This window comes from Leptosomus discolor, chromosome 18, assembly GCF_034619465.1.
Source record: "Leptosomus discolor isolate bLepDis1 chromosome 18, bLepDis1.hap2, whole genome shotgun sequence".
Taxonomy (NCBI): Eukaryota; Metazoa; Chordata; class Aves; order Leptosomiformes; family Leptosomidae; genus Leptosomus; species Leptosomus discolor.
This window is the reverse complement of record NC_141408.1, coordinates 13050131-13065174: the sequence shown is the minus strand read 5'-3', so window position 1 is coordinate 13065174 and position 15044 is coordinate 13050131.

Here is a 15044-nt window from a genome sequence, read left to right as displayed (position 1 = left end):
ACCTCTGCCCTGACCACTTGGAGCAACTAATGGTTCTGCAGCTATTAAATGCGCCTCCTGTCTCTTTTCCATCCTTCCCACGGAACCCTGCTTTGCTTTCTTTGCATGAAACCTGCAGCCCAAGGCAGACTTTTCTTACTGTCCTTGGCATCAGTCACATCAAACACATGCGTCCATCCTCCAGTCTTCCAGGGCTCTCACCATTGACATTCAGAAGTCTCCCAGACATCGTTCCAGGAGAATCTGCCCCATTATCAAGCACACAGTTTAATTCAGCCAAAAAAAATACCAAACAAAAAAAAAAAGGCACTGCCCATGGGGACAGAAACAGATCTGCACCACCCACAGCCGACGCTGCCTTCCTGGAGAGGAGTGGTGCATGGGCACAGCTCGCTCACCTGCAATGCACAGACCTCTCTACTGCCCCACGTGCCACCCCAGGGCTAATACCAGGTCTAGATCTGGGTCCATGCCCAGATCCATGTCCAGGTCCAGCTACTACTCAGTGCATGGCTGGATAGCAGGTGACACTTAAAAGGGAGCACAGGGCAGACCGTGTTCTCGGTGGGGTAACTAACATGGGGATAGGAAGAGGATCCTGGCAAGGAACCTGCCCCCACCACTTCTTGCCCATGTGTCCTCTCTACAAGGACCTCTCAGGTTCTCCTGTCCTTACCTACTTGCTCCCCGCAGGACCCAGTCTCTGCCCTTTCTCTTTCTCCCACCACAACCATCTCCCCTGATGCCTGACTGATGGGTCCAGCCATGAGCTGGTCTCCAGGGGATGCTGCAGAGCTGCAAAGCCTTCTTTCAGCTGTTTCATTGGGTGCTATTTGACCTCATGAAGGTGAGACCTCCTGGGATCCTCCCCTGGCAAGGATGGGATAGGGAGGAATCACGTGTGGATGTGGTGTGCAATGGCAACATCAGTCAGCGCCAGCACAAGGCGCTCTGGGCACACCAGCTTATGGGGACAGCACCGGGAGAAAGCAGGGCACAGCCGGCACAAGACACAGATTGAAGCTCAGTGGCTCTTTCTGGGCTGCACAGACATTATTGCTCCTAGGTCCTAGGCTGAGCTCATGAGTCAGCGAGTGTCAGGACCATTAATAGTGTGGTGACAGTGTTTAAATTGGAGCTGCCACCGCCGCAGACACAATAACTCCTCGTGCCTGAGGAACTGATTAGCAATGGCCCTGCGCTGCATTTTCCACCACCCTCTGCAGAGCGAGTGAGGAATGTGGCTGAAGGGGAAAGGGTGAAAAGTGGACCTCTGGGACTATGGTGCACCCTGCCATCACCAAGTCCTTCCCTGTAGCTGTGCCCCGTCCTCTCTCCCTCGTGTCCGGCCGCCAGAGCCTCTTCTGCAGAGCTTCAGGGCTGCGCTGCGACTTATTGTCGAGTGTTTACTGTCATTGCCGGGGAGACATTAGTTCAGATTATGTCAAAACAAAGTTATTCCAAACTCAATCCTAGAGAAAAATATTATTGTAAGCACCGACTGGCGAGGGGCGGTGTGTCCACCGCCAGCAATCCCAAAGCCCAGGGGGCGGGGGGAGATAGGATCTTTGTTTTCAAGCCAGGCTCCCAGCCAAGAGCAGCCAAAGCCGAGGTAGAAGGGAGATTTTGTGAGGCAGCCAGCAATTCAGGTCAAAGCTTCATTTTCTCCAGGAAAAAAAAAAAAAAAAATCCTTTAAACTGTAAAGAGAAAGCCCTGTTCCAGCCCAACCTTAGCTAGAGAGTATATGTGCCATATTGTCCAGGAATTGAATGTAAGGAATCCAGATATGCCATGTTATCCAAGAATCACATGTAGGAAATCCAGGAGTGACTTGTTATCTAGGAATCACATGCTGGGAAGCCAGACACAGCCTGTTAGACAGGGATTGTATGCAAGGAATCCAGATGTAGCACATCAGATGTGGGCTGAATGCAAGCAATCCAGATGTGCTGCATTACCCTGGAGCTGCAGGGAAGGATGAGAAACAGGCAAACATGTGCAGGCTGCACCTAGCCTGAACGTGCAGGTACCCAGCTGGCTCCAGCCTCAGCTCAGAAAGAGATGAAAAGCAAAAAGCAGCCTCAACACCAGGGGCCGTGAGCAGGGCCAGGCCAGGCACAAGCTAGCAGGGTGGGGGACCTGGTGGCCAGCTTGCAGCAGGGCAGGGAGGAACTGGCTGGGGGGTGGAGGCAACTCTATGGGTTCAGAGAGTGGCCCTGGAGATGGGAGTCACCAGGGAGAGGTGATGGTCCTTCTCACTGGAGCTGGACAATGGCCCCAGAGCCACCAAAAGAGGTCCAGGAGCAAAAGGGACCTGGAGGGCAGCTGGTGGAGGGAAGGAGATATACCAAGGAGGAGAGGAAACGATGCAAGGGTATGAGCCTAAAAAGGTGCAAATAAGGACAACAAAAAGCAGGCAAAGTCTCAGGAGAAATTCCCAGACAGTGAGATAGAGCGGGCAGTGGACACCTCTCCCTGGGGCTGGAAGGGGATGGATGGGAGCTGTGGAGCCGGCTCCCCAGGGACGTCAAGGGGATGGAGCCGAAAGCAGCCTGGCTGGGCAGGGTGCCCGGCGGCAGGAGCCACCTGGCCCAAGCCCCGGGGAGCCCCCCAGGGACATCTCAGCAGGGTGGTCACCAGGAACACCCCAGGTCCTGTCCCAGGCCGAGCGGCAGGTTGGGGTAGCACAGGCCCCTCAGCCTGGGACACGGGCGCTGCGGGAGGCTGCATCCACACAGGCGAGGCAGCATGGGTGCTACCACCACGCCGGCACCCCGGGAGTCCTTTCCCAACCCTGGGCAGTACTGGGGGAAAGGAGACCTTCCCCAACACGTGTTCCCTGGGACCACCACCTAGTTCGGCTGGAGAGAGACACCTCTGCAGAGTCACAGTCCCGCTCCCAGCCTTTCCCATGCTGCCAGGACATCTTCCCAGGAGCTGAGCTGGCAGAGCTTCAAGGCAGCCAGTACCATTCCCCTGGCAGTCGAGGCTTGTCTGGTTCCATCCCTGAGGGAAACTGAGAATGGGTCCCATCACCCCACTGCTGGGGCAATTCAGTGCCGGCCAGCAATCCAGTGCGGTGTTCCCGTGACAGTGCCCTGCGGGGCTCAGGTGTGCTGCTCTGACCACGTCCCCCCACCTTCACGATGGGGTTTCTCATATGCTGCTTCTCTCAGCATCTATTTTCGTCGCTCCCTCCCGCTCGTTGAACCAATGCCACAGAAATAAAGCACCGGGCGGCTCTGGGGACTGGCCAAAGCACGAGCTGTGCAAATGGCACCAGGCACAATGCCCGGTATTATTCTGGCACTGAAACAGGCTCTTTGGAGACTGGTCAGAGCCCTCCCCTTCCCCAGAGCTCCTGGAGGAAGGGGCACCCCTAAGGTGGAGGTAAGTCGTGCCCCAGTCATGGCAATTCACAGCATCAGCAAATCCTCCCTTGCTTTTCGAGGTTGGGCTGCGGGATGGAGCGGAAGAAGGAGGGAGCAGACAATGGTGGGACAGCAAAGATGCTCCCAGGCAGATGGGCAACACGGCAGTAAGCATCCAAGCATATCAGTAGATGTTCTGGGGAAAAAAAGCCACAGCCAGGGCCTGATCCTGCCCGTGCCACCTTCTGGGCATCTCTGCTGCGTGATGACAGGCAGACGAGGGACCATTTCTCAGACTAAGCCAGCTCCTTTTGCAGACACACGGGTGGGTGTCAGCATTGTCGGCTGTACCCTTGTCCCCAGCATTTTCTGCTGCTTATCTGTATTATCATGTTTGGTGGCTTATACCTCTGTCTCATAGCACCCTCCATTCCTCTGCACTGTCTCGTCTCTCTTCTCTATCATTTCGGATGTCCACCAGCATCCTAGTTTCATGGTCCTCTGTGGGTGGCCTGTGGCCTGAGTGGCTGGACTTGGACGTGGACCCACTCTTCTGTGAGCACTCTGACCCTTTGCTCAGCTGGATACCCCCACCAAAAGGTAAAGCCCTTTTCCCCCCATTTAAACTGGTCTGTCCCTTCTCGGGAGCCTCACCAGGGAGGAAGGGGACACAAACAGGCACTTGTTCTTGCTCTGGGAATCTCCTCCATGCATGGTCTTGCTGACCCTGTTGGACAGCTTGATTTGGTCGTCCTAAATGTACATTTTCAAAGACTTCTCACTGCCATTAGCCAGCGACAGCTCGCTGATTTCTTTGGCTTCCCCTTCTACCACCAGCAGTTCTTTACATCGCTGCAGCCTTCCCTTTTCCCCATCCTCCCTGGGGCGCTCCACCTTCTCCAGCTCATGGGTTGGACCTTGGTTTCTGACACACCTCAGGCTCTCAGCAGGAAGCCTTCTCCCTCTAGGAGGAGATGTCTCCTGCCTGCTCTGCACAAGAGATGGCAGGACAGGTGGCAACATCCCATGGACCAGATGGACTCTGCTTGAAACGCTAACCCTGGGTATTTCATCACCACACCTACAGCCTTATCCTGTGGCTGTCCACAGCCAACCTGCCAGAGACCTTCCCAAGCTGGATGGAGCAGCCCAACCAGGAGGCTGGTTGTTTTGCTGGATCTAAGGGCAGATGTTTTCCAAGGTCTTTACCAGCTGCCACTGTCCCGCAGCCCCAGGAGATGCCACCAAGGTCTCTTTTCCCATCTGATGGCCACTCTGCTCCACACCACCACCAGCCTTCCCATCATCTGACTGCCTGCTTGAGTCACTCTTCCAAAGTGCATGGTAGAAGCAGAAAAAGGAGGATGAGGAAAAGAGTAAGGCATGCTGCCCTCTCCAAGGCAGCAAAACAGAGTGAACACTTCAGCCTTCGTTCAGCATCCTTCCCTCTACCCCAGATGCCAGCCAGGCTCCCGCCTGGTTCCCGCTTGATTCCCGCCTGGTTCCCACCTGCTGCATCACTCAGGGCAGAGTGGTCCTCCCCCTCCGGCTGCGGGCCACCATGCTCACATGTCCAAACCACCTCTGACAGCTTCTTCCCTGTGAGAATTATTTTCATCTATGAAATCATGGCTTTTGGGGCACTGTTGGGATGTCCTTGAACGAGTCCCAGTTTTTGCTAACACCTCCCACTCTAAATTTACAGTCCCAGCCGGTCACGCCAGCGATTGTTTCACATTTTAGCAAATTGACCTTTCAGATGTCCAAATAAACACTCTGTTCATTGATGTCCAAGGCGAGCGCAGCCACGCCACTCTCCGGTGCCTACAGATCCCCCGCACCCGAGCCCAGCCATTAGCCTGTCGTTAGCGGAGCAGAGCCCGCTCGCTCGTTACCCTGACAGTGTCCAGAGCTTTCCACAACGACCGGCTCTTATCTGTGATTTTCAGAAACTCTCGAGAAGTTACATTGCTGGCTGCACAAGACATCCGTTAAACCTCTACCAGGCATCTCCAGGGAAAGAGCTCTTTTCCTCTGCAAGCCTTTCCTGCAAGCTGCAATCGCATTTCCCCCGAACGACCCCGTCTCTAATTAAAGAAGCTCGGCTGTCTGCAGATGCCAGAGCTATCAGCAAGTGTCTGTCCTTCGCCTGCCCCTGGGTTGAGCCAGTGCATCTCCCTGCAGCCGCTGCGTGCCCGGGGTCACGGTGTTCATCAAGCCTTTTTATCAGCTGCTCCAGTGCTTGAACAACCCCTCCTGGCAACAGCGCTTCATTCATTCCTCGTCCCATTTTTCCCTCCCTGTGAGGCAGTAAAATACTTTACCTTTGGGGGGTTTTTTATTTCATTATTCGCCACGGACAGCTCTGCAAACACCCTGAGTTCGGATTAGTCCTTTGCCACGTTTTTGGCAGCCTTGGGGACTCAGTCCCTCCCAGACGCCTTTGTTCCTAAGAGCCGGTTTGTTTGCCGTAACTCGCACTATTTCTGGCGATAGTTTCACTAGACTGACTGCTGCCACTGTATTTGTACGAGTGTTGGGCAATAGCGTGAGCAAACTTCATGTTTCTAAATCCAGCTATTTTTGGGACACGTGTGTAGCGATGCTGCAGCTGAGGTCAGCCATCCAAGCCGCACGCACCCACTGACCTCCCGGAGACTCCTCTGCCCCGTCCTGCCTTGTGGGACATGCTCTGACACCCAGGTGCCCCAAACCCGTGCCAAAGGGCTCAGCTCATCAGCACAGGTCACTCACAGTGGGGACCATCCAGCAGCAGCCAACCAGGGGTCCTGTGCCCACCAGGCTCGCCACACTTACACGTATGGTCCACACCAAGCTCCCAAGACCTCCTTGGTCTCCCAGGTGGTGGGATCATTTGCAGGAGGAAAGTTGGCAAGGTTTGGGTGTCAAGTTTACGAGGTCTCCACGTGCAGCTGGACACTGGGCACACTTTGCTAGGCATTGGAGATGATGTGGATAGTGCTTGCTTGTTTGTCACACCAAGAACCACTGCTCCAGGAGGTGCCCCTGCAGCTCTGCCTGCTGTCTCACACTCCCATGTTACCCAACAGCACATGTCACTGGTCCATCAGCAGTGGTGTGAACCTGGCATGGACCATTCCCTCTCAACGACCCTCCCGCGGTGTCCAGATGCCTCCACGGGGATCCGCCAGGGCAAGGGTATGGTCACCTCCTCCCCCATGGAGCCACATCTCCAGCATGAGGGTCTACATCAGGCCAAGCTTTCCGCACCATGTGGGAGAGGGCCAGATCCCACCCCACCAAAATGGGCACTGCTGACAGATGTTCCCACAGGTGAAAAGACAGAGGCCATAGCATCCCTGGGATCTCCTTCCCACCCAGGCAGAGGGGATGGGAAAGGCCATTGGCACCAGCACAACGCTGGTCTCCTCCAGGAGAGCCCTTGTACCACAGGACAGACCCTTCACCTTGAAGATCTGCAGCGTGTCATGCTGTCAGACTCAGGACCCTGGAAAGAAGATCCAGGTTCAGAGGACAAGGTGCAAGGGCTGTCCAGGCTGCTGCTGGCAGCAGACACAGATGTCTGGGGGGGAGTCATTGATCCTGATGGACCTCGGTGCCCACCTGAGCTCCCCATGGGTGTGGAGCAGCCCTGCTCCAGGTGTCCGTGGCACATCCAACACGGAGCAGCCCCTGGGCCACTGCCGTGGGGTTTCGGAGGCGCCATCAGCGGCAGCGCAGGCGTCGGTGACTCATGGAGTGAGAACAGGCAGTTCTGCAGGACCGGGGAGCCCGGGGAGACAACAACAGTCTGAGATTTATTCCACAAAGCAGCCTGAAAACAAACCCGAGGAATGTTTATTATTTTTCCTATGTGGCAGGGAAATAAAGCACGATTGTCTCTCGCCTGGAAATGCTGGCATCCCCACACACAGCTCCTCCGCTGAGATAGCGTCCACAGCTGGACACTCCCAGCCTTGAGTCAGGGCTGCCTCTCCGTGGTCCACACCGCAGAGGAAGGGAGATTTATGGAGTGACTGAATCCCTGGGACAGAGCCCACTGGGAAAGGTCATCCTGAGCCGCAGGAGCACCTGCCACAGACATGGCTGCTTGGGTTTTCTTTTCCTCTGGCAAGGACCGCATCCAGTGCTAGTGCCCAGACACCCCACAGACGGCGCAGATTCACCCCAAAACCCAGCTGGTCTCACCTTACACCACATCCCATCCAAATGCTCTCTTTTGCTCTGCTAACACGCTGCTTCCAAGAACTGTAAGCCTTTCCATCCCTCCCTGGATTGCTGTTCCCCAACCGTACCAGTGCTGCACCCTCCTGGGGTGCCATTCCCAAAGCTGCACCCTCCCTTTCCCAGAATCAGGAATAGCAGCGCTGAGGCTGGTAAGAACAGCGTGTGCGTGGGGATGGGGTGCAAACACCACTGCGAGAAGGGCCCTGGGAAGGGAGGGTGTTGGCAGCACTTGGATTCACAGCTCGTTAGGATGCTAACACATCTTAACGGTGAGGCCTTGGAGTCTGACTGAGCACCCAGGATGGGAAAATAAAGGATGGGCTGCCCCAAAGGATGAATTGAAACCACTAAAAGTCGATGGCAGGAAGATGAAGTCATAAAATGAGGAGACAAAGGACCGTGAGCTCATCAGCAGCGCTGCCACATTATGTTTTCCAGAGGTGGGCAAGGGTGAAGAGAATAAAGACCAGCCCGTGCATGCCGACTGGAGCTGCCCCCAGCTGGTGTTTGCCATCCCCTCAGCGAGCCAGCCTGCAAGCCAGGCTCCTGCTGGCCAGAGACCTTCTCTGCGATCTGGTCTTGCAAGTTTTTCCAGCTTTGACCTCAGTCCTGCTGCAGCACACACAGCCTCCGCAGGATTGGGAGGGCGGGAGCTGGTCCCGCTCCCTGCCCTGTCTCACAGGGCCCAGCCCTTTACAAATCAAGAATGTTTATCTAAAATAATTAAAAAAAAACCCCAAAAAAAAAACCCCTCACGTAGAGCTAGGGAAGCCCTGAGACAACAAATGAACATGAGTGTGATACTAAGCTTCAAAAGGGCAGGCAGAACCGGTCTGTGCCTCATAAAATAAATGAGTGAGTATTAGGAAAAGATCCTTAAATACCACAGATAAAAAAAGCAAAAGCATCTGGCACAGACCGTTTGAAAAGAACATCTCTTGCCTGAGAAACTTAATTGTTTTGTCAGGAAGAATTACTGGAAGAGGCCAATTAGAGCTGGATTTTGGTTCGGTGCCTGGTCTGATGGCCCCAAAGATTAGCACCCACACGCATCTCAGTGTCCCGAGCAGTGTCACACCAGCTCTGGCCCAACATGTGGAGCAATGCCTGGGAACTTCCAGGGGGCACAGAGATGTGTCCTGGTTTACGTGGCCACCAGTCACCCTAGGAGGATGTTCAGGGTCGATTCCTGAGACCCAGCGATGCTCAGTCCAGAGGGGCTGGACTGCTGCTCAACAGAGAGATGCGAGAGCAGCGAAGCAAATCCCTTGAACCCTGAAATCCCACAGCTGGTCCATGGGGGACGTCCTCTGGAGGATCTGAGAAACCTAACTGTGGAGAGTGGCCCTGAGAGCTGGAGAGAAGAGTGAGGAAAGATGAATTTGCACCGTGATGGGGCAGCAGGATCATCCCTGGGGCACAGGCTTGTGCTCAGAGGTACCATGTCTGGGAGCAGCCCATCACAACCTGCTCTGATACCTGGGAGGAGATATGCAGCTCCATCAGCAGAGTGATGCCAGCAGGTCAGGACCACCCTGGCATCGGGTCAGATGCTGAATCCAGGAGGAGGGTCACATCCCAGGCAGGTACGCTGGAAGAACAGCTTTATCCAGAGTCTGCAATGAACAGCCCAGGGCTCGGTAACGTGGTCAGGGTCCTGGGGCACCCTGGAGGAGCAGCCCCCATCCTGCATCTTCTCCACCCCTTTTCTGCAAATTTGCTTCGTGGTTTGCCCTTTCTTTGACAGCTCCCAGCAGCGACATCTCTCAGCGCTTTCAGCCCCTCAGGCACAACTATCACCTTGCTGGGCAAGCATCCGTGTGCGCTATCAGAAAATTACAGCGTAACTGAGGTTGGAAGGGGCTTGTGGAGGTGTCTGGTACAGCCCCAATCCCCCCAGCACGGCAAGGCCAACATGATGATGTCAGCTGAGGCCGTGTCCAGACAAGACCTGAATATCTCCAAGAGCGGACATCCCTTCAACCGCTCTGTTCCTGTGTTTGACTACCTTCATGCAGGAAAAAAGTTTCCATCAAGAAAAAGTCCGACTATTCCCCATGTTGCAACCGGTAGCCATCACCTCTGGCCTCCTGCTGCATCCCACCAAGCCAAGGCTACCAGATCACGTGGGGCATGGAACGGTGCAGCCCCCAGCACCTCTTCCCTTCTGCTCCCCTCCTCCTCACCCTCCATGGTCCCGCTACATCACCCTAGCCAGTCTCCTGGCCGAAATGGACCTGTGCCCTGGTAAGGGGACGGGTGGCTGGTGGGAGCACTCACCCTCGAGGTAGGTCCAGGTTTGCAGGTGCCATGCTTCCCAGGAGCCTTTGCCCTGCCCACGATGCAGGGACTTTGGGCTCAGGCCCGTGGGGAGCGCGGAGGTCTTCGAGGGCAGCGCGGGAAGTGGAAAAGGGCAGAGACGGGGAAAGCTTTGGAACAGCCCTTGCTGACGGAGCCATCCATTCACGGCAGACAGCAACCGAAAGTGTGAGTGAAACCAGACCCTGGCAGAGCGATAACAGCACAATTACAGTGAAACTGGAATTCAAACCACGGGCTTGCTTGCTCTTGTCGGGGGCGAAAAGAGTAGACAAAATAACAAAAGACCTACCAGACGCACATGGCCCCAGGCACCGGCCCTTGCCTGATGGGCACGGCCCCAGAGAGTTCGCCCACAGTCAGTTGGGGCTGGTAGCACCCAGTGATGCTTTCCTGGGGCTTCTTATAGTATCCGACCTCAGCGAAGCACTGCCAGCCTGAGGGCCGGGTGAGCATCCCACCCCACCCCGGGGGCTACGCACACTGCCCCCTATAGGGTGCGGAAAAGAGGGGTCTGAGATCTCACACGCTTTCCCAGCATTGCCCCTCACAGCAGGGTTGCAAACAGTGCCCAGAACCTGGCTTATTTAATTAATGGCTGGGATTTATCTTCTTTTTTTTTTTTGCAAAACTGGCTGCAGCCATGGAGTCTGAGCCCTGGCATGACACAACCCTGGTTATTCACAGCTCTGGCTGTGAGGGGGGGGTGATCTGAAGCAATTCCCTCTTCAAGGTTGCATTCCATAACTGTAAAAATCGCTGCTCCTCCACCTTCTGCACAAGCAGGAGGCTGAGGACCAAGCAGGGGAGAGCCAGGGCGCTGAGCCTCGCTGTCAGCAGGGAGCCAGCAAGAGAAAATGGGTGAGCGGTTGGGGGCTGGCAGGGTGGGAGCTGGAGGCACCTGGAGGAGAGATCCTGTCCTCCACCCCGACCTCAGCCTCAAAGCACCCATGGCCTCTAAGCAGGATGGATGCCTGGCAGCGCTGTGGGCAAACCAGCTGCTCCCAAAGCCTCACCGAAGAGCCCGAAGTATTAGCGGTCATCGGGTCTCCAGCACTTGCTCCCCGCCGCCGTCCCGCCGCCGTGCGCATTCCCCCACCGCTATCAGCCGTGCTTGCAGAGGGCAGTCAGGGACCAGCCCAGGGACAGCAGATCCACTCACCTTCTTGGCTCAGAGAGGAGCAGAGTGTCTGCTGTGGATGCCTCACCCTGAGCTGTACACCACGGGCATTTTTCGGTTCTTACGACACCGTTCAGAGCCGTGCGTCTGTGCCCGCCAGCCCCACACCCCAGCACAGCACCCACGTAGCAAAGGTCCTGGAGCAATAGATACCTTTGCACAGTCTGTCACCCCCATCCCGGCAGCGACAGACCCCTGCAGAGAGCTGTACATCAGTGGTGGCTTTCCCTGCTTTCCGGGCTGGGAAGCAGCTGCCACACCAGCCTGGGAACAGGGCAGCAAAGGGGCTGCAAATTTGGAATTATGGGGTGAAATCCTGGGATATCAGACCCCTGGCGATCTCATCATGGGACAGAAAATATAAACTAGTTCCTGGGAAAATATGCTGAGGAGGGGGGGGGTCCCTCATCACCCCTGACTCCCCAGGCTCCCAGGGTTGGTAGGAGGCTGCCCCTCTCTGCCCATCAGCCCCTGCAACGGGACGGGGCAGCTCCACGGGACACTGTCGACCCCAGAGGGCTGCAAGCTCCCCTCTCTCGGCTCGGTGCAGAAGCACACCGTCCCAGGATGTGCTTGTCAGGAGAGGGAAAGCAGACCATAAATCACTCCGGCTGTGATGGGAGCTGGGTCCGGGCCATGACCGTGGCAGCCCCTTCTGCTCCCCTTGCCAAAGGGAACAAGCAGGGCACGGGGGTGCTGGCTGTGTCGCTGCGAGACGCAATCCGTCTGCAATGCTGCTTGTCCAGCCAGGGGGCTGGGCAGCTGCCGTGTGTATTTATATCAAACAGGGGAAGGGTTGTATTATTTAATTTTTTTGATTTTTTTTTTTTTTTTTTTTTTTTTTTTTGCAGTACAGCAGGAAATAGCTGGGATAGTTACATACCTGGCGAGATGGCCAAGGAACCGGGGGCCAAGAAACATAGAAGATCTGGCATCGCCCGGAGCATCTGGGCTGCATGGAGCCTGCAAGCATCCAGGGCTGCGTATGCCTCTGCATGCCTGACAGGGGGGCAACGGGACACAGCAAGGACCTCCACGTAGGGCCAACGTTTTGGGAACCAGCGGTGAGCGGCCACTGTGCACCGGGTAGCTTGAGGTGAAGCACTAAGCTCCATCCCATCCAGCAGTGAAGCATGGCTCTCCAGTGAGCTGCAAACAAGCACACAGAGCCCAACAGCCTCCCCACCGTGGGGCCAGGTTCAGATACCCCATCACATCCCCAACACCTGGTTTATCTGCTGACCCACTGCCCAGGATGGGACCAGGTTCCTCCGCAGCCCGTGGGGACTGTAGGAGAGAGGCCCAAAGCCGGAGCTACAGAGCCCTTGCGCTTCCTCCTGTCCCATCCAGGAGCCACAGAGAAGTTTGCTGCTCCTGCTGCCCACAGCCCACCCAAGCCCCAACACAGGACGTGGTGTCAGGCTCATCTCCAGTGTTGGTAGTAGCAGAGACTGGACTAGGGATGTCCCGAGGTCTCTTCCACTCAGCTCTGCCAATATTTGTCTCAGAGACAAGGTGCATTAAGCTCTGCCATCCATCCCAGACACCCCGTGGTGAGCCCCGGACTAGACATCCTCCTCCAAGACCCGCCACGCCAGCCAGAGACTTGCTGCTCGCAGATCAGATCCTCATGAAGGTCACCTGGCTGTGGCACCAAGGGGTGACCTCCCTGCCTCATCCTCGTGGCAGGACAGCTCCAGCGGACAGCAGGCATGAGTACAGCTTGATCTGGAAGAGGAAGGCTGTCTCTGGCTTGGCCAAGCATGTGATGTCGAGTGGGCTGCAAGAGACCAGCCCTCAAAAGCAGGGTTAGGATGAGCCTGGGGAGAGTCTTTGGGCACAGAAGTCTCCTCTGATGCTGGTACTTCACTGCTGCTATCTCGACCCCCAAACCCTAGTCCTACCAGCAGAGCGATTGTCCTTCCTTTGCTGAGACCACTCAGACCAGGTCCCTCCCGACCCTGCTGTCCAGCCCCCACAGTGCTCCTCCAGCCCCACTCCTCTCCAGCATGGTCAGCCGGGCTGCATCTTCTTGCCTGAGAGTTTCCTTTTATAGTCCGTCCCTTAATGAGTTGGGTTATGGGGTTGGGTTTTTTTTTTTACACAAGATCATTTCCTCAACGTGTCAGGATTATTCTGAACTCAGTTGGTCCTTCAAGGCTTCTCACAGGCCTGTGGAGTCTGCAAATGCATGGTCTTCATTCAAGGGTGTTGCGGATTGCTCTTTGGGAACTGCATCTGCACACACATTGTGACGGTCCCAGCTGATTCCTGCTCCCTGCTGACCAGTGAGAAACAGCACTAAATGCCTTCATCCAGTCAAGGGTAGACGTGTGCCTTTTCCCCCTGCCTTCTCACTTGCTGCGGAAGGAGGTTTGTTGCCTTCCCCCTGCGCTGAAAGGTGGGTGCAGCACCCCAAGGCACCATGCATCCCTGTACATCGCCACCAGCAGAGGTGAACAGCAGAAACACAAGACCCACACAGGGTGACACATCCCCAAATACTTTCCAAGCTTACAGCAGTTTGCAGTTCATGGACCTCCTGAGCCAGAGCTGAGCCTTTTTATGTGATAATCCCTGATGGATTTTTCTTCCATGAACTTGAGCTGAACCCACCTTTTGAACCCATGTGAGTTCTAGTGTACTTGTTCTCAAAGATAATCCACAGACGAGATTTCTTCAGCCAGTGTTCAAAGTGCCACAGGACCAAAGCCCATCAGCAGGCTTTTGCAAATACAGGGTTTATCCAAACACCCTTTACCCAGATCTCCAGCCCACCCTAGGCTGAGCTCTCAGCCCCTCACGGAGGACATCAGCTGTGCTCCCCACCCAACACCAAAGCAGAAAAGGAAAGTAACGAACCAGTCATCCCACAGCCAGCCGTGGTCACACCTCCCCAGGACCACTGGGACCACCAGGGACCACCTTCACCTTCCTTGTAGACCCTTGGAAACACATCAGCCACCTCCAGCAGGTCATGTTGCATCTGCCCATGCACTCATGTTACCCCGTCTCCAATGATTTAATGTTGTTTCCGCTGTCTGGGCCCCTCCTCCTTGTTCTTGAGATAATTGCAGAGATTTCCATTTTGCCAGATTCCTAGCCTCTCTCTGAACTCACTCCCTTAAAGCTGTTTCTGAAGGACCAGGCAGCTGCCCTGAGGTATCCTCCCTCGCACGTGCTTCCCAGGAGTTATTACGTAGCGGTTCTCAGTCCGTAGTCTTCCTTTTGCTGCTCTCCCTCCTTCGCTTTCCAAAACATTAATTGCACATCCTCTTCCAGCTGCAACTGTGAGTTAGGACAGACCCACCACTAGACTGCCTAACCAGGTCATTTGGATCAACATGGGTTGGAGAGCATTCAGACAAGCAGCTTGTGCCAGGAAATCCAAAGATGCAATCCTCCGGCAAAATCCTGCAAAGCTGAAATCCTCCTGCAAAGGGAGGGCAAGACTCAACAGCCAGGAGTGCTTGGTTGACATCGTTCCAACCACAAGAAAACGTGCCATCGAGCTCTAGGACAGATGAACTCTCAGTCCATGGTCACCATCACCCAAAACGCTGTCACCTTCTCAACCCATTGCTCTCTGCTGGTCAACCCAGACTCAGATCCACTACTTCCTCCATCTTCCATGCATGCTTTCCCTGAATGTGTTACATCTGGTGATTTGGTTCCAGTTGGAATTGGCAAAGCTCAGCTCAGGTTCAGCTCAGTTCAAGAAAGAAATTATGGTTTGACCAATTTGGCTTCACTCCCCAAGGGAACCCTGCAGTCCTCACTTGGGCAGGATGGGCAGGGGGTGAAGCAACCGAAGGATCCTCCATCCCTCCTACCAAAGGCAAGCTGCTGGGCTCACAGCAGAGCTGGCATTCACAGATGCCCCTGAGAAAGCAAGGCCTCGTCTCTGGGAGATAATGCAAGAGTCTGAGGTTAAAATAAACAG